A 19,004-nucleotide genomic window follows, 5' to 3' on the forward strand; every position below is an offset into this window, starting at 1 on the left:
CCTTCCAAAAGTACAAAAGAAATCAGATACGAGTGGATGGGAGAATCCTAACACTCTCATGCAGCATTTTTATCTTTGGTTTGGTAGGAGGAGAGCATGTGTCACTGAAATGGCCCTCTTGGGTGGGTGGGCCACAAGGTTCCTTGGGCTAGAATGCCCCATCAGGCTTTTACATGTGACACTGTATGTGATCTTGGGCTAGTCATCCCCAGTCCTGGCCTTAATAGCACCAGTGAGCAACAAGAAAGCCTGTCTAAGAAGCTAGTGACTAATAGAGCTAGGTTATTTACTTTTCTGATTTTTGACAATTTAGCAAACATTAGTGGGAGAGCTACTGCACCAAGCATTGTGCTCAGTGATTATGAAGAAAAAACAAAACATTGTCACTGTCATTAAAAATCTCATAGTCCAGTAAATTTGTCCCCATTTGAACTTATAAATCCTGCCACTGATGGCTATATCTGAGATTTTGAAAAGAGAATCAGAAACACTGGGAGATCATCACAACCTGGTTGTCTAAAATCACATGAGCTGGTGATGAAACTAGGGAGGGGGTGTAATATGGCCCCATGGCTGATGCTTCACCATTGGGCTGCCTTGTGAAATATGGTTGCATCATTTCAGGGTGAAGAGCAATGCCAGTTATTGGCTAATTTTGGCTCACAGTCGCTTCATTATCAAGTGCATTTCCTGAGAGTCCTGTATTTCCTGGTTTGAGTGTGGTTGATGACGTACTTGTAACCAAGGCACTCAGCTCAGCCTAAGCACTCTTTCTCTGACTCACGTGGAGCATGCCAAGTTAACAAACACTTTTCTGTGTAGTGGCTAAGAGAAGGAATGCAAAGATTAATTCACCAGCTCTAATAGTGTTAATCCAATAATTCACAAACAATGCCATTTGAATTCCAGTAACTGTAATATATAACAGTTGTTGACTTTGAATAGTGTATAATTAACTCTATAGTGTGTCAAAGTGACAATTGTAATCTTCTATTCATTCAGAGATGCTCACAGCTTCAGTATTCCTTCTAATTAGCCATGTGATATTGCTTCAATACTTTGATGGTTACTGCCAACATTCGTGACCATGTTGATAGCTAACAATGATAGATATATTCATTACATTTCAAAAACTACTTAATAACATTTATTTATTCAGGACAGTTGGGCTGGATGGCTGTCATTCCATAGAGGATTTGAATCTACCTACCATGCTTCCTTCTCTAAGACCTCCCCTGAGTGGTTCCAGTTACCAATACATCACCTCTCTCCAAGACAAGTCCTTGCTATTCCAGGCTGATGAATCCTATGCTCTCCAGAGTATTATTCCTGCTGCAGCTTTCATCACTGTCATGAGCTGGTTATTCACACTGGTACCAGTACCAAGACTTAGTAGAGCATTGGATGCTGTCATTGCAGGGGCTTATAGCTGTGTGTGCTCCCAGGGCACAGGATCTCTATTCTTACTCTTTTTCTGGATTCTGAGCTGTCATAGGTGGTGATCTCATGAGGTACCCTGGATACCATGTTACCTGTGCAGGGCACCTTCTAAGACTACCACATGCTATCTCCATGGTACCGTTCAGTGTCATCCTCAAAGCCCATGGCCACTAAAGTAGGTCATAGCCCACAGGTCCTAGATAGGCTGTAAATAGAGTTTTGTTTTCTTTTTGAAAAGAGGTGATGAGTTTTCAGAGATAGAGATTTGAAGCTTGGGCCTGTTCATGGGATAGTAGTGTGTAGTGGCAGTGTGATATTGGGATAGCCTAGAGAAAAGATGGTATCTCCAGGGTTCAGCACTGTGAGATTCACAAACAATGCCATTTTTTTTTTTTTTTTTTGTGCATAGGGGTAGAACAGAGTGGAAGCTACTTCTCTTGGAGGTCTTCATTGATGAACTTGAGGCTTTGACCTTCTTAGATTTTTGCTCATACCAAATAGTTCATGCATCAACCTTAAGTCTTCAAATCCTTGAAAACTTTTGGGATCATTTGATAAAAATGAGCAGAGATGGAAACTTGATTTGCTTTCTGGGGAATAGATTGTGTTCAAGGCTTTTTTCTCCCTAGTACAGCTTGAAAACCACCTGACAGTAATTAAATTATTCTAACATCTCACTCCCACCTCCCACACGCATTTTCCCCTTTTGTTTTGTTATTTGGTGGTGTGTGCAATTATCTTCTTTTAAGAAACAAGCACAGCCTCCCACAACTACACATGCTAGCTGTAAATCTGAACTGTGGTAATGGGAAAGAGGCATCCCTTCCCTTTTTCTCACAGGTTGTAAACTGGTTATTCACATTTTCTTTGATGAGAATTTTAAGCACCGAGTGCCGTCTTCATCAGCACATGTAGCAGATGGCTGGGAATATTGTGTGATATGGAAAGCTGGCCAATTTCTTCAGTTATTTTCACCTCCTGAACACATTCCAAAGAAATGCAGTGGCATATTTTAGGGTGTGTCTTTACAAGACCTCTTTACTTAAATATGAATATAATTTGCTGGTGTGTTCACTTTAAGATGGATTCCTTTGGGGACTGTCTCCGTTGTAAGTGATCTTGTAGCATTTTCATATAAAATTAGACTTATGTTGAAAGCTCTCCTGGGTGTTGCTGCCTAGGAATGAACCCAGCTGTTCCTTCCCCTCACTCAGGAAGACTATGAAGGAGGAGGCAATGAAGCATGATATTTATATCTCCTGGTGACCTTCATGTCTATAATCTGTGTGATTGAAACAATCTGCATGAAGGAGGAAAGAAGATTCTGAGTCACTCAGTTTGCTCTGTGTACTGACTCCGTCATTGATCAGAGGTGTCTGTACAATGGGGGTAGCCATTACCACCCCCTGGGATGGTTGTGAGGACCCAAACAAGACTAGGTGGGGAAAGTTCTTTTTTCATAAAATTGCTCCGTGAATGGTTGAAATCAGGGAGTTGATGAAAGAGAAATATCCAGAAAATCTGGTTGCTATACTTCAGTGCTTTCTTGCTGCAGAGACTTATCAAAGATACTCCTTAGGGACAGTCCCCAGATAGCCAGAAAGGCCCCAAGGGGGCTGCAGCCCAGATAAATATGCTCCATGGCTTTATACTCCTGAATCTTGCTTTTTGAGAACATGCAAAACTAATGGATCCACTCTCAAGTTATGGTTCCAGGGAAGACTCGTGTAACACATTTGGGGATGGAAGAGAACTCCCAGTATGTATGGTGGTGGTGGTACTTACAGCAGTGGCAGAGTCCTGAGTGGGTATCAGATAACTCACTGTTGTGTATTGTTTGAATTATTGTTCAATCCCATAATCAATAGGTAAAGCTAGTGTATACTATTTTATTACATCCTAGCTGTTCTATTTATTAATATAACCAGATTTAGCATGCGTGTGGTGCTATTTTTCCTTCTTTCTATCTTTGTTTCTTTTTCTTTTTAAAAGATATCTAGGCATCCTCATCTCATGAGTTTTCATTATATTTAGAACATTCAGCACACAGATTTTTAGAATTCTTTGTTTTGAATTCTCTATTTACCACTTGTCTAGATAGACAAACACATCTATAACTCATAGCTACAACTTGTTGGATACAATTTAAGTTGGTTGCAAAGATTTGTCCTTGGATTTAGTCTGAATATCTAAATAGGGTTTTGGATGACCTCTGGTAAATTCATTTTTAGTTATTTTATTTGTATAGACATTTCATTGCTTCAGTCCAATGATTGTACATATAGATTTTTACATTTAAAATGTTTGGATCAATTCTCTTTAACTTTGGAAAAGTGGTAATAATTCATCCATTAAAACATCAATATTAGAAAGAAAGGGTCAGTTGCTTTAACAAAAGGCAGAGTGATTTAGAAGTAATAAACCAAATACCTTTTCTGGTGTAGATAGTGATCAATAAGCTGATGCAAGTACAAAATCAGAGGGAAGGGAAGTCAAGGAGAAAATTGAAAGTTTTTATTCCCAATGACAATTCTAGCTTCGCATATGTTTGGAAATAGGCCAAGTTTTTTGGATTTTTTTTTTTTTTTGTCAGTGTAAGGTCCCTCCTGTTCCCTTTGTCTCTGAATCAATAATAGTGTACAAGAGGCCACTGTTAAAATGCAAATGACTTTTGTTTTATAAAGCACAATAGTTGAGGCAGACAGAGGAAGACCTCTGTGATCTGAAAGGTCTAAAGACTGGGGCTGATCTACAATTCTAGAGCCATACTGTCTTCTATAGTGGTCAGCAGACAAATGTGACTATTTAAATTTCAATTAATTTAATAAAATAAAACAAATTCAGTTGTAGGAGCCACACTGTATCTGCTAACTGGACCCAGTACTTATCATATTAGATAGTACAGAGGTGGGCCATTTTTGTCATTGCGGGAAGTTCTGTTAGATAACTGCTCTAGGGATTGACCTAAGGAGTCCTAAAGGGTAGAATAATATAAATCAAGCAGTTTTCCAAAAGGGAAGACTAGATGAGAACCGAGTATTGCTATGCAATCTAAACAGAGGCCAAGACCTATGGGTGTGCATACAGGACAGAGATCAGTCATGAGGTCTAGGTGGGCAGGTACCTGCTCCCAAACTACCAGCAAGTGTTTTAACCTGTTTAATGAAGTCTGTGGCATGGCAGGTTCAGTCATCAGAATAATTGAAAGCTGACTTGGCAATGTGAAAACACAGGGACCCCACACTTATCTCTGACCTTGTGATGCTTAAACCAACCAGGGATAAGGCTGTGGACCCAGAGGCCAAACTAGGATGGACATGTGAGAGATCACTGCTTGAAAAATTCACTGATAAAGCTATGATCAGAGTCCATGGAAACTGGCTGCCGGGAAGTACCTGAAAGATGGACTTGTCATTTGACTGGAATGCAATCATTTGTGATTCAGAAAGGCCCATGACTTCCCTTACTTAATAATTTTATCTAGACCTGGTTCAAGATAAGACTGAAAAAGATTAAATTTCTTCTTAGGACCATCAAGTAATATCTCTGACTAAATTAGAATTCTTCAGAACTTATTTTTTTTCTGTATATTTTCTGTATATTCTGTATATTTGTTTCAATCATTCATTCATTCAACCAATATATAATGAGCATCTATTCTGTGTGAGTGGATAAAGCAGAATTAGGCAACACTCCTGCCTTTCAAGAGGTTGTACTTTACTTGAAATAATAAAACTGAAAAAAGTAATAGGTAAGACATTGTACATCAGATGGCAATAAATGTTGTGGAGGAAAATATAGCAGAAGGGACTAGGATTTTTGTGATTTTAAGTGGTCTTAGAAAGTCCATGGAAAGAGCAGAGTGAGGAGGGGAGATGGTAGAATGTGAGTGAGGGTCACAGCTTGTGTTAGTTGGCCAATAAGAGTGTCACTTCTATTCTCCAGATGATATTGGAAGGAGTTCTTTGGCGGGTTTTCAACAGGGTTTGACATGACCCAATTTACATGAAAAAGAATCATTATGAAATTGGGTTGGGAAGATTATACAGAGAAATGAAGATGAGAACATGGAGACAAACTAAAGGTTATTAAAAAAATTCATGGAGTGAGACAATGGCTTGGAACAGAATGGTAAAGTAGAATTTCTCAAACATTTTGTCTGTAGAACATGTTTCTATCTCTCAGAATTGTTAAGGGCTTCAAAAATTTTGTGGCTATCTGTCAATATTTGCCACATTAGGAATAAAAAATGTTTTCATTTAATTCATTGAAAATGATAATAAACCTACAGCATTTGCATATTATTATGATAATTGGATTTCCCAAAGAAAAATTAATTAGTGAGGAGAGTGGCATTGCTTTACATTTTTTTTATTGTTTGGCTTGCTAGAAGACAGTTGAGTTCTTGTATATGCTAGTACATTCAGCCTGTTGTAACATGTTGCTTGGGTTGAAGTCTATGAGGAAAATCTTCCTTACAGAGATGTTCTTGGAAAATGTAGGAATTTTCAGATCATAATAGCTATTCTGTAATAATTCACCCCAAATTACATGTATAATTCTACAAGGTTAGTTGAACATAGAATTCAAAACTATATCAATAAACTTTCTTGTGCTCTGTTATACTAAAATACGTAAGTCTGTATTATATACTAAAATATTTAGTCTCCACTGTGAATACATCTTCATCTCTCACTAATTTGACACCATCATGAAGTTGTCATTTGTAAAATGTTGTTATACTGAGTTATGCAGATTTTCTAAATGTTGACACGATTTATTATACAAAATTAAAAAGTCACGTTCACTAATATCATCCCTAATATCATCAATTTTTTTTTCAAGTATTAGGAAGCTGTCAAGCCCACAATGGTAGATATGAGTCTTCTGAAATTCTAATTTTCCCTTGAAATGTTGAATTTTTACGATTAATGCTAATTTCTGTGTTTTGTTTTTCTTGAAGTGACATGTTAACTTTGCTCATTTTGCAAGAAGATTTCTGTTCAAATACTCGATGTGAACCTTGTCTATCAGTTGTTCATTTAAGTAAAAATGGTGTTCCATGGAAAAAGGTGTATTTGAATTTGCAATAGAATTGCTCAAGTATATTTCAGCATTGGGTGAAGTGTTTTATGAGTAATTCCCATTTTATCACCTAGAATATTATAAAGGCATGGACTCACAGGCTGATATTTAATGAAAAAAAAATGTCAATACTGTTTTCTTAAAATGTTCTTAAGAGAAACCACCTGCTCTCCCTCAATTCCCTCCCTGATATCAGGTTAGGGCAGTGAGGAATACAAGTCCACAAGCTGTCTGCTATGATTTGAATATCTCCCTTCCAAAATTCAGATGTTGTTAGTGTGATGGTAAAAAGAGCTGAGACCTTTCAGAGATGATAGGTCATGAGGTCTCCTCCCTTGTGAATGGGATTAGGTGCCTTGTGAAGTAGTGTTAATTTGCTTGCCCTTCCGCCTTCTGCTATGTGCGGATACAGCACACTTCCCTTTTGGAGAATGCAGCAATGTGGCACCATCTTGGAAGTTGAAAAACAGATCTTACCAGATAACCAACCAAATGTGTCAGAAACTTGACCTTGGACTTCCTAGCCTTCAGAACTGTGAGAAAATTAATTCCTGTTCTTTATAAATTACTCAATCCCAGTTCTTTCGTTATAGTAACAAAAAACTGGCAAAGGACTAAGATGGTGCCATCCCACCATGGTTGCCTTAATATGTGCTGGGACACAATAGTTTTTATCCATCATGCCTTTTTTATATTTTAAAAATTTTATTTAACCATCACTGCAAATATCAATGGAGTTAAAAGGTCAAATAGTGTTTGAGCTCTGAAATTGTTTTTATTTCCCTTGAAGTGACAGTCTTCTTTTGCTGGAATTCCCCTTTAGTAAATGTCTTGTGATCCCTGGATAAGATCTTGGGGGCTCCCAGCAGTTCATGGACCACAATGCTAGAATCACTGCAGTAGGAAGTGAAGATCATCAGCTGTTGATACATTTTGAAGGATTTGTTGGTGTTCTAGACAGGGGTATGAGAATATAAATGAGTCAAAGATAATTCCATGGTTGATGGCCTGAACAAATGGAGAACGGTGTGAAGCTGCAGAAGGAACTGGGTAAGGGGACTTCAGGCACAGAAGATAACAAATTAGGTATTGGGCTGTCTCTGTGTCTCCTTCCCTCCCTCCCTCCCTTCTTTGCTTGCTTGCTTCCTTTTTTGGTTTGGTAAATTTAGAGTAGCAAAGGATTTAAGTATCTGAGGTATCTGATGGTTTACATACACATTTCTGTAAGTGAACCTAAACTAGCCATTTTCACAGCTAATGTGACTTTCTTGGTCCTCTTTTTTACCAGGGCCAGGGGTGAGGGTGGTGGGGCAGGTACTGGAGATTGAACCCTGGGGCACTCAACCACTGAGCCACATCCCCAGCCCTATTGTGTATTTTATTTAGAGATAGGGTCGCAGCGAGTTGCTTAGTACTTCGCCATCGCTGAGGCTGGCTTTGAACTTGGGATCCTCCTGCCTCAGCCTCCCGAGCCACTGGGATTACAGGTGTGTGCCACTGTGCCTGGCTTGATCCTCTTTTAAAAAGCTTTTATTTGTGAAATTCTTTGCTTAGGACTGTAGAACAACGATTCCTAATGTCAGTATTTGGGTCAAAGAGCCTTTTGAAAATCTAACATTAGACACCAACCCTTAGTGTATTATAATGTAATTCTGTAGCCTCAGACTGCACAGGTATAAGGGAATGGCCCCCCAAAGACTGTCTTTACTTCAGATGCCAGTCACAAGCTTGGGGGTCCACAGGCTACCTGCATTTCTGGCCACCTGGCTACCAATCTGGTTATTCCCACGATTCACTCAGGTTGGATAGTTCACTAGAACCATTCATAGAATTCAGGAAAACATTTTACTTACAATTACAGTTCTGTTTTTAAATAGAAGATAAAATTGAGGACCAACTAAATGAAGATACATGAAGGTAGTTTCAGTTTCTGTTGTCCTCTCCCCAGGGAATCAGGGTGCCTTACCCCAGCCCCCCAGCCCCCGTCAATGTAACAATGTATACATCAGTCAGAAATCTCACCTGGTTCTTGGTGTCCGTGGTGTTTATTGGGGTTTGATTATACAGGCTGATTGACTGAATCACTGGTTGTGTTTTTGAACACATTTCTCTCTTTCTGGTGGCTCACCCGCATCCTGGGTCATCTCATTAGCAGCAACACAAGTGTGTTACCAGGGAGTCTATAAATAACAAAAACACTCCTCTCACTTGAGAGATTCCAAGGGATTTAGAAGCTCTAGGCCCAGAAATCAGGATCAAAGACCAGACAAATTATTCAGCAGCAACCCTGGCAACTTTTGCTTAAAATGTCAAGTGAATGGATACCTAGCAAAGTCCAGGTTAAAATCCCCTTGTTATAGAATCAAAGACTGGTCTTCTCATGTGTGAAATGGAGTCCTGTACCCACTTCAGCCTAAAACTTACAAGCAAATGAACAGATTGCAAGCTTGAGATCCAAGGGTAGCATGTAGAGAGCCATAGGAATGCTTTAACTAATTAAGTCAAGGATAATAACATAAAATGTAACAGTTTTTAATGCTGTGATAGATTGCTGAGAACCATAGCCAAGTCAGAATGACGCATGGCAATTTCCTTGTCAACCTACCCCATGTTGCTTAGAGGGAGGATTCTCCATTGTGGAAATGGGCTTGCCTTGGACCCAGGTCATTTGCGGTAACGTTGCATGAATGTTTCAGAAAGGTGACCCTGCTCAAGGACCAGGGCGGATCTGGGTTTAGGGTGGATCAGAGTTTAGGGTGGTTCCAGGTTTAAGGTGTTTCCTGCTGGGAATAGGGCGTATCCTGCTGCCTCCAGGCGCCCGCTCCTTGAGTTCCCCTTGAATTCTTGCAGGATCCAGAGAGTATTTTGGGATGCAGAGCCCAGTGGAGGTGTGGATTTTCCCCAGAACGTGCGTGTAGAGTGCCAGTGACAGTTCGAGAATAAAGAATTGCTGTTTGAATCTACAAGGCTGTGAGTGGCTCGTGATTTTGTGCCCAGCCAGACTGCGGCAATAGATAGGTGAACGAAAAGCATTAAATTGTAGGATAAAGCTGTTGGAGAGAGCAGAAGTTTTTAGGAATTCTGGTCTGCCTATATATTGAGAGTTGCAGAGGTTCTGCACCTGTAGCTTAGAGTTAGGTACTTTAAGCAGGTTTCAGTGTGAAATTGAAAGAACTTCAACAATTCAGGTAAGCAGATCCCCAGCACAATAGGTGAGGCTTTCTTCATGCAAGGCACTCAGCAAATTTTTGTTGATTTATTGAAGCAGGGATATTTTTGGTAAATGAGATGAAAAACTATTCTTTCCAGTGGCCTGGTCATGTGCATTAGACAAAAGATTGCACTTGACTGGAGGAGATCTTCCTTTGAAGTAATTTGTTTATGAGGTTATAAGTAACGATTGTGTTCCTGAAGTTTATGGGTCTTGTGGCCCAATTAAAAAACCAAACCAAACAAACAAAACTATGGGGTTAACTCAGTGGGCCTAGTCAAATTCTGGGCAAACTAATTACATTCCTTCTAACTTAAATTCCATTCATTTTCACAAACTCCTCTAAGGTAGGCATTCTTTGTACTTTATTACTTTTTTATTTGAAATCTTGGAAAATAGATGCGACACATGTAAGAGAGAAAATGGAAGTTATTTATTACGATCAGGTAATTGATGTAAAGTCGTTTTAATTTTGCTTTCATTACACAAATAAGGAGCTTATTTCTCTATTTTACTCTCTCAAGAAATGGACTTATTCTGCCTGAAAGAGCAAGATAATTTCTTTAAAAATGTAAGGAAAAAATTTCAGATATTATACTATTAAGGCAAGGATGTCAGTGTAACACAGGGTTCAATTCAAGAGGGTGAATTGCCATTGTGTCATGGGATAAGCACTTAATTGGGTTTATGTTAAGCTGCTATTGGAAAGTTGCATGAGAGCTAGCTCAGCTCTCAGTATTTGCTGTATCAATCAGTATTTTAATCATTCTACAAAAGTAAGAGGAGTCCTTTGAAGAGAATCACAGGGTGCCTCCCATATCTATCATCTTAGGAGAAATAAAGACATTCATGTCCTGAGATAAATGTGATTATTCGCTCATTCTGGTTTTCCTGAAAGACATTGAGTGAGTATGTTGTGGTGTGTGTGTGTGTCTGTGTATGTGGTGTGGTGCGTGGTATGTGTATGTACAGTGTGTGTATTTGGTGTGTGCATGTAGGTGTGTGTCTGTGATGTCTGGGTATGGTGTGTGTGGTGTGTGGTTGTGTGTGGGGGGATGTGTAGTGTGTGTAATGTCTGTGGTACGGTGTATGTATGTGTGTGCTGTGTATGGTGTGTGTGGTGTTAGTGTGTGTGGTATAATTCTGTGTATGGGGTATGTGGTATGTGTAATGTGTGTATGAGGTGTGTGTGTGGGTGTGTTTGTGGTATAGTGTGTGTGTTGTATGGTGTAATTCTTTGTGGTTCTGTATGTGGAGTATATGTGTGTGGTGTGTGGTAGTGTGGTGTGTGGGGTGTGTGTCTGTGATGTGTGTAGTATGGTGTGTGTGAGGAGGAGCATGGGGTCTGGTGTGTGTGTAGGGATGTGTGGTGTGTGTGATTTCTGTGGTTAAGGTGTGTATATGTGTGTGTGTATGGTGTGTAGTGTGTGTGTGGTATAATTCTGTGTGGTTGTGGGTATGAGGATGTGTGGTTTTGTGGTGTGTGTAGTATATGTGTGATGGCTTGTGATATGTGTATGTGGTGTGTGTGTGTGTGTGTGGTTGTGTGTGGTGTGTGGCGGGGGTATGTGTGATATATATAGCATGGTGGTTGTATGGTTTTGTGTGTGGTGTGGCATGTGTGATGTCTGTGGTATATTATGTGTATGTGTGTATATGGTGTAATTCTGTGTGGTTGTGTGGGAGGGTATGTGGTTTTGTGGTGTGTGTGTGGGGTGTGTACTGTGTGTGTGATGGCTGTGATGTTTGTGTGGTATGTGTATGTGATTGTAATGTATGTGGGGTGTGGTAAATGGTGTGTATGTGTGTGGTTGTATATAGTGTATGTGGGGGTGTGGTATCTGGTTTTGTGTGTGTGTGTGTGTGTGTGTGGTGGAGGTGTGTATGATGTCTGTAGTATGGTATGTGTAACTGGTTTTGTGTGGTGTGTGGTGTGTGTGTGTATAAGTCCCTTTTATGATGGCACCATCCACCCCTCTGACCTCACTCCCTTCCCATCTACTAGTGTCCCTGGCCTTTTAGCCAAAGATCCTTTATTCCTTTGACGCCAGGCTTGCAGTGGAGGATTGGGTTGCTGCAGAGTGTTTTTCAGCACTGCATTCTGCGTTAGTTTTCCAGAGGGTGTGGACATATATGCATTTGATGCTTCCATCCTGATTCAGTTATTTGATCAGACAATAAGTTACATGCCAGTGTGGGAGTAGACTCACATTTGTCCAACAAGAAATGCTCTGTGAATATATATATTTTTTAATGAATAAGCATTTGTTTAGACTTTTCCCCCTGCTTGTTTACTAAACAAGGAAAGAAAAAATAAGTGGCCTTGCTGCCTTGGCCTCCTGCATACCTGCAGACTTCGATGGGAGAGCAGTTGTGAGTTAGCACCTGTTAGCCATGGTGCAGCACAGCCTGCTGCTCTTGTAAAAAAGAATCAATTGAAAGGGAAATGTTATTTTAGAAGAATTATTTTTCACTTCTCATGATACCAATCAGTGTGGTTCTGAGAAGGATAGCGATATGGCAGAATTATTTTTCAATTATTTGAGATATAAATTTAATAACTGTTTTAGTCATCTATTTTCTTAAGCAGAAAAGGAATGCTTAGCTGAAAATAATTTATGAAGCCCCTCTTCACTTGTTGTTACTTATTATATTGCACCTACAGTTTAAGCTTTCAAGGGCAAGGATGAGAATATATAAAAGTGTAAGATAAAAAAATATATTTATTCTCACAATTAGCTACCATTAGATACTTAATTAATTGATGAAATAAATGACTCTTGAAAACAGGTCTTTCAGATTAAATGAAGGAATGTTGAATGGTGAATGTGTAGTTATTAGAGAGAGAATATTTTTTTCTTAACAGATTTTACTTGGTTCATTTAAATCACGTTGTCTCCTCTGAACACCCTTAAATTAGAGACTTGTTCTAGATTCAGGGCATGCAAGGAAATTTAGTTTCCAGATTTTTTTTTGGAAACAGTGTTCTGAGGTTTACATTATTAAATTCAATAATAGCATCTTCTAAGACTTTAATATTTTCAAAATTAACATGGAAATTATTATTTAAATCTTGCCTTTTCAAAATAGAATTTGAGGACCTGTATGTGCATGTGTAAGCAGCCTCTATAATGAGCCTGGTGACCTTCCACCTTTTAGTATCATGCCCTTGAGCAATTATTTCACTTTGAATGTGGACTGAACTTATTGAGTTCTTCTAATGAATACTTTACAGCATGATGGGATTTCACTGCTGAGATTAGTTTATACAAAGACTCTGGCTTATTTCTTGGGTGCATTTTCTAGCTCTCTCTTGTATCACTCACTCTGAAGGAAGCCTGCTGTCAATTATGTTGAAAGCCCTGTGAGTTTGGAAGTGTATTTCCTGAGGTCTGGGGATAACTGTGAATGAGCGTGGACAAAAGTCCTTCCCTGTTGAATCTTAAGATGATAGTGTCTTTGCTCAACACTTGATTGAGTCAGAATCAACCACTTAAGCTATTCTCAGATTCCTGACCCTCAGAAACCATAAGATAATAAATATTTATTTTTAGCTGCCATATTTGGAGTAACTCATTACATAGCAACAGTTAACCCAATACTGTGCATATCAAGCCCAGATCAGTTAAACAAAGTTCATTAATCCATCCTTCATTTGGTGTATCTTCCCTAAGCATCGGTCATTGCATTGACAACAGAATTATAAACTAAAATTATTTTTCTAATATACTGTATATCTTGGATTCCTAATAAACCACTTATCAATGATACCACTTGTGATACATTAACATTTAAATTCTGGAATTCATGATGATTTAAAAGTGGTATATTCTCAATATTCACCTCAAAATGACTTTCACTTTATTTGAGTCATCTGATTCAATGAATATTTCTTAAGCTATCCTGAGGATGCTTCAGGGAACAAAAGAGAGACAAATTCTTGCTCCCTTGGAGTCTGTATTCTAGCTGAAGGAGAAAGTAGAAAAACATGTGCTGTCTGTTGTTGCAATAATGTTGCAGAGCAAATCACTCCAAACCTAAGAGCGTAAAACAACCACTTCTGATTTATCAGTGTCTAAGGGTTCACAAAGCTGGCTTGGTTCCTCTCACTTGGGAGCGTTCCTTAGTCTGAGTCTAAGCTGGGCTGAGCTTGTTTTAATGGCAAAGACAGTGGGGAGAAGCAAGAGAGAGTGGAAGTACACAATGCCTCTTGACACTTCACCTTGACACTGACTCACTGTTGCTTCTTGGGCAAACAAGACCCAAGGCCATCCTGGGTTCAAGGGTAGGGGAACAGATATCTCTCCTGTTGATGGGAGAAGCTGCAAATTCGTTTGAAAGAGATGCAGATGCATGAAGGGCAATAATTAGAGTCACAAATGCAAATTAATTCAATACACAAAACTAGCAAAATACATAATGTCAAATATGTAGGAAAACAAGGCAGAGAATAGGGGGAGGAGTGGAGGTGGGTGACATTTGGGTACATTCCTAAAGAAGGTAAGTCTGCAAACTGGGGTGTATAAGAGGCACAAATTTTGTAGGCAGAGCAAGTCAAAAGCTGTGTGGCTGACAGGTTTGAGTAAGAGCAAGACCAACAGTGTGGGCTTGGAGTAGGCTGAATGAGAAGGTACTCATGGTAAAGCCTTTAAGGCCATTGAAAGAACATTGGCTTCTATGACTGTCACTGGAGAATTTTGAGAAAAGGAATGCCTAAGGTGCTTGGGGCTGTGTGAAGAATATAGGGGATGGGGTGGGGCGGGTAGCCCAGTGATTGAGATGGAGGAGTGGGGGAGGGGCAGGGACACTAGGAGGTGAGGGAGTGGAAGACTTCTGTAATAACCCAAAGGACAGATAATGGTGATGTGAGCAGAGTGGGGTCCATGGAGGTGGTGAGAAATAGTCACTGGTAATATTTTGATGGTAGAACTCATGACTCAGTCACTCAGTCATCCTGGTATTATATTTAGAAGTAAATGTAATATGTATAAAAATAAGCTAGTTAATTACTTTCAGAAAAGTCAATGTAGATATCTACAATATCAAGTTCTGAAAACAATTTTTTTTCTATTGTTTGATGCAGTAGCTAAATGTACTTCAATCCACATTAAAAATTTTTCACTTATCTCTCAAAGCGAACATGAAACATTAGATTCATTAATAAATCACCTTTACCTCATGTGGTAAATTTGAAGTAAACAATGGGTATCATGTTCAAACACAAAGCAAACATTTGCTTTTATGCATGTTATAAATAGCAAAGGCTTAAAAATAAATGTTATATTTTATCCTTAATATGATGATGAGCTCTTAAAATTAATTATTTACAGCTTAGCTGAGATATAATGGGTGATAAATTGTGCAGACTTAAATTACACAATTTGATGTTTTGACATATATATATATATAACCATAAATCATATGCACAATTAAGATAATAATCCTATCTATTTCCTCCAAGATTTCTTTTCATTCTTTTGCTATGATGAGTAGAATAATGTGTGTGTGTGTGTGTGTGTGTGTGTGTGTGTGTGACATAAAAATGGAAAGACTTGAAGAAAATTGATTATCTTTTTCTGGGGAGGTAGGTCATAGGTCAGAGAAGACTTCACAGAGAAAGTTCTAAAGAATAACTAGATTTTTCTTCTCTTTCTTTCTTGTTTTTTTTTTTTGGCCCTGTTGGGGATTGGAAGAATGAACACACAGAATTTTTAAAATGAACAATGGAATAATAAAAAAAAGCAATGAATGGTATTAGGGTAAGATAGAAGAAAATACGACAAGACCCAGAGGCAAAAAATAGCATGTCATGCTGAAAGAGATTAAGAATCGCACCTCTGCTACCTATTCACTGGATATTTTTCAAGAAGCTACTTACTATTTCAGAGCCTCACTTCTTTTGGTTATAAAGCTAGAAATGATTATATCTACCCTGTGGTACTTTTAGGGGGATTAGATGAGATAAAGTATTTGACCCTTGATCTCTTGTGTAATTGATGCCCAATAGATAGTCACTACCACAAATATTATTACAACTATTTCTACTACTACCACAATTCCTCTTAGTATTTCTAGAATATAAAGCAGAAAAAAGGAAGCAAAGGGAGTTCAAATTGGAAGAGTAGGTAAGATCCAGGACAACAATGCATTGGATTCAATGCTAAAGAGATAATGCTCGGGACTGTGGCTTCTGAGAAATTAGTTCTAATGGAATTTTATCAGAGGATTAGTATGTTCTGAAAGCAGGTTTTCAAGAGCCTTGTCCCTGACACTAGTATGTTGGGGATGACTGGAAGATGGTGGGGAAGGATAAGTAATCCTTAAATATATTAGATGTCAGACAAGAGTCAGCTAATAATTTAGGACCTGCTAAAGAAAATGTGAAAGTTAGAGAGTTACAAGTTGAGCAAGTAGCAGGCAAAACACATATGCTAGGCGTGGTGGTGCACAACTGTAATCCCAGGGACTCGGGAGGCAGAGGCAGAAGGATCACAAGTTGGAGGCCAGCCTGGGCCACTTAGCAAGACCCTGACACAGAATGAAAGTAGAGCAGTGGTAGAACACCGCCCCCAGTACTGAAAACAAATACTGCCCCCCCCAAGTCAAGCAAACAAAAATAAAACCTAACAAACATATATGCAAAGAGAAGTAGGTAGAATTTCAGTGCTGACTCACATTTAATGTGATTCTGACTTGCCCCAAGACCTCTTCTCAATGGAGTGGGATCAATCAGTTATTCCTGTTAGATTTCTGCCTCTTCCCCCAACTGTCCCCAGTTCAAAAAGATACCCTGTTCTCTGTTTTATTGAATGTTTGGCCATTTCTAACAGTAAAGTTACACTTAATCAGGAATGCTGGATTCACACTGAGAAATTGACTGGCTAATTACTCTCCTGGGAAAGTGGCCTTTAGATTAATCATTATAAATAATGGAAAACCAGATAGAACTTAGCTCTTGTTTCCAAGCTGAACTTGAAACTAGGAACAGGAAGCAGCATTATTTTTATAGTTTTAGAGTCCCTCCATTTCTAGACACTACAGCTGTGTCCTCATTGTATTTTATAGTCAGGAAAACGACCCCTCCCCTCAGCAGTTCCTATAATTTTAAATTTATAACTATGTCCAGGGTACTTCACCCGTAAGCCAAATAGAAATAAAAATAGAGGAGATAGACCCATCTGTTGGAATGATTTCTTTTTTTTTTTTTTTTTTTAAAGAGAGAGTGAGAGAGAGAGGGGGACAGAGAGAGAGAGAGAGAGAGAGAGAGAGAATTTTAACATTTATTTATTTTTCTTAGTTCTCGGCGGACACAACATCTTTGTTTGTATGTGGTGCTGAGGATCGAACCCGGGCCGCACGCATGCCAGGCGAGCGCGCTACCACTTGAGCCACATCCCCAGCCCCTGGAATGATTTCTTAACTGCAGAAAACATTTTCCTTTCTTTAAAAGCAAAGCTGTAAAATCTGTATAAATTTCATTCCGTAAACCATGAAACTCTAATTTTTCCACTTCTCTAGTCATTTTGAGTAAATGATTTTTGCATATGTGAGATGTCAGAAAGCAACAAAATGGTTCAAGGGAGTGTGAGAGATTGATTTTCAACTACACGAAAGGCTTCTAAGTGATAGCAAAAAGATTCTTCAGGTAAATTAGAACCAAAAAGAATCCTATGTTGCTTGGTACTCAAGGATCTGTTTCTTCAGTTAATGCTTTTTTTTTCTTTTTGCTTTATAAGTAAGTTTCAACATTTGATCTCATTGTTTTTAATTAACTGTGGATTTTCTTTAATTTAAAAATTAACCTCCTTCCCTGAAACCTGTTAAAAAGTCTGTGTTAGCTTTGTGTCACTGTGACCAAAATGCCTGACAAGGAAACAACTTAGAGGAGGAAAAGTTTATCTTGGCTCTTGGTTCCAGAGGTCTAGTCCATAGTTGGCCAAGTCCATTGCTCTGGGCTTGTGGTGAAGCACCACATCACGGCAGAAAGGGGTTGTTCTACTTATAGTGACAACCAAGCAAAGAGAAAGGGAAGGGGTATCTCAGGGAAGATGCACCCTTCCTGGGCATGCCCCCTGTGACCCACCTCTTCTAGCCACAACCCACCCTGCTAGTTAATCCATTCAAATTAGGATGGACTCATTAGATTACAGTTCTCACAATCTAATAATTTCACCTCTGAGTATTCTTGCATTAACACAGGCACTGTTGGGTGACATCCCACATCCAAACCATAACATGGTCTCATTCAGAAATACTGTTAGGGCTCTATATTTATTTATTTTGCAGTTCTGGGGATAAGACCCAGGGTCTCACACAAGCAAGGCAAGGACTCTACCACTGAGCTACATCCCCAGCACTATAGGGTTACTTAAATAGCCCTTATAAAGCCTCATTATTTAAGGAAACATTTCCTTATCTTGAAGAGTAATTGTTTTGCTTGAATATTTTGACTGTGGTTCTATCAAATCCCCTCTTTATTCTGCATTGTGTAGAATAAACCTCAGAGCAGGACTGCTTTTTATTATACAGGGAGTGTGACCTCTGATTTCTCCTGTGACACATCCAAGGGTAAACCACACAGAGCAGTTGCCACTCGCACAGTTGGAAGTCCTCTGATTGAAAGCCACACACGTATATTTTGGGAAATGAGAGTTCTTACCACAAAGTACCACATAAAGGCAACCCTTCCACTTGCCCCAAGCCAGTAAAGGCAAACACAATGGAACACAAGTGCTCTTCAGATAATGTTTTACACCACCACAAAATCATTTCCCGTCAGCCTCAGGGATGAACAGGAAGGCTGAGAAACGTGTTCCATGGCCATCGTCACCTTATGTGAACACTTGTGCCATTAGTGGAGGCAGATATGAAAGTGCCACTTTTTAATGCAACTGTCATTGCCCCTTCTGAGCATTTTCGACCTCATGGTATGTCTTACAAAGCAAAAGGGTCAGGCATAAAGACTGGAAGTTCAAGTCCATGGAGAGCCTAGTGTAGCACTAGTCATCTATGGAGATGACGTTACTGCACTCAGAAACTTGCTTACACAGTTGCTTCCACTCCTTTTCCTGTTCTCTGGTTTCTTTGTTCTTTCACCTACTCATTCCTTCAATACATAGTGCCTCAACTGCTTGGAAGGCCAGCCTGAATCAGTGGAATTCAAAACCATCTGAGCAGGCTTGGTTTCTTCTCTTCCAAGAGAGCAAAAAAAGATGATGGAGTTGGGAATAGTTGAGTTGGCATCATGAATTGAACTTGAAAAACTTTA

At 39.1% G+C, this 19,004-nt stretch overlaps 1 long non-coding RNA gene across 2 annotated transcripts; it reads right to left on the bottom strand.

The window, feature by feature from the left end:
• Positions 1 to 7,280: 7,280 nt before the first annotated feature.
• On the bottom strand, positions 7,281 to 16,593 carry LOC144378427 (uncharacterized). 2 transcript variants are annotated; one of them, XR_013440078.1, is made up of 3 exons: positions 16,412 to 16,593; positions 8,548 to 8,705; positions 7,281 to 7,445 (listed from the first exon to the last, which is right to left on the bottom strand). It is a non-coding gene; the product is annotated as an uncharacterized LOC144378427 (long non-coding RNA). The 2 variants fall into 2 exon arrangements; XR_013440077.1 differs by having other exon boundaries at positions 7,281 to 7,478.
• Positions 16,594 to 19,004: the final 2,411 nt, after the last annotated feature.

The sequence above is a fragment of the Ictidomys tridecemlineatus genome, chromosome 6 (assembly GCF_052094955.1).
Source record: "Ictidomys tridecemlineatus isolate mIctTri1 chromosome 6, mIctTri1.hap1, whole genome shotgun sequence".
In the NCBI taxonomy this organism is placed as follows: domain Eukaryota; kingdom Metazoa; phylum Chordata; class Mammalia; order Rodentia; family Sciuridae; genus Ictidomys; species Ictidomys tridecemlineatus.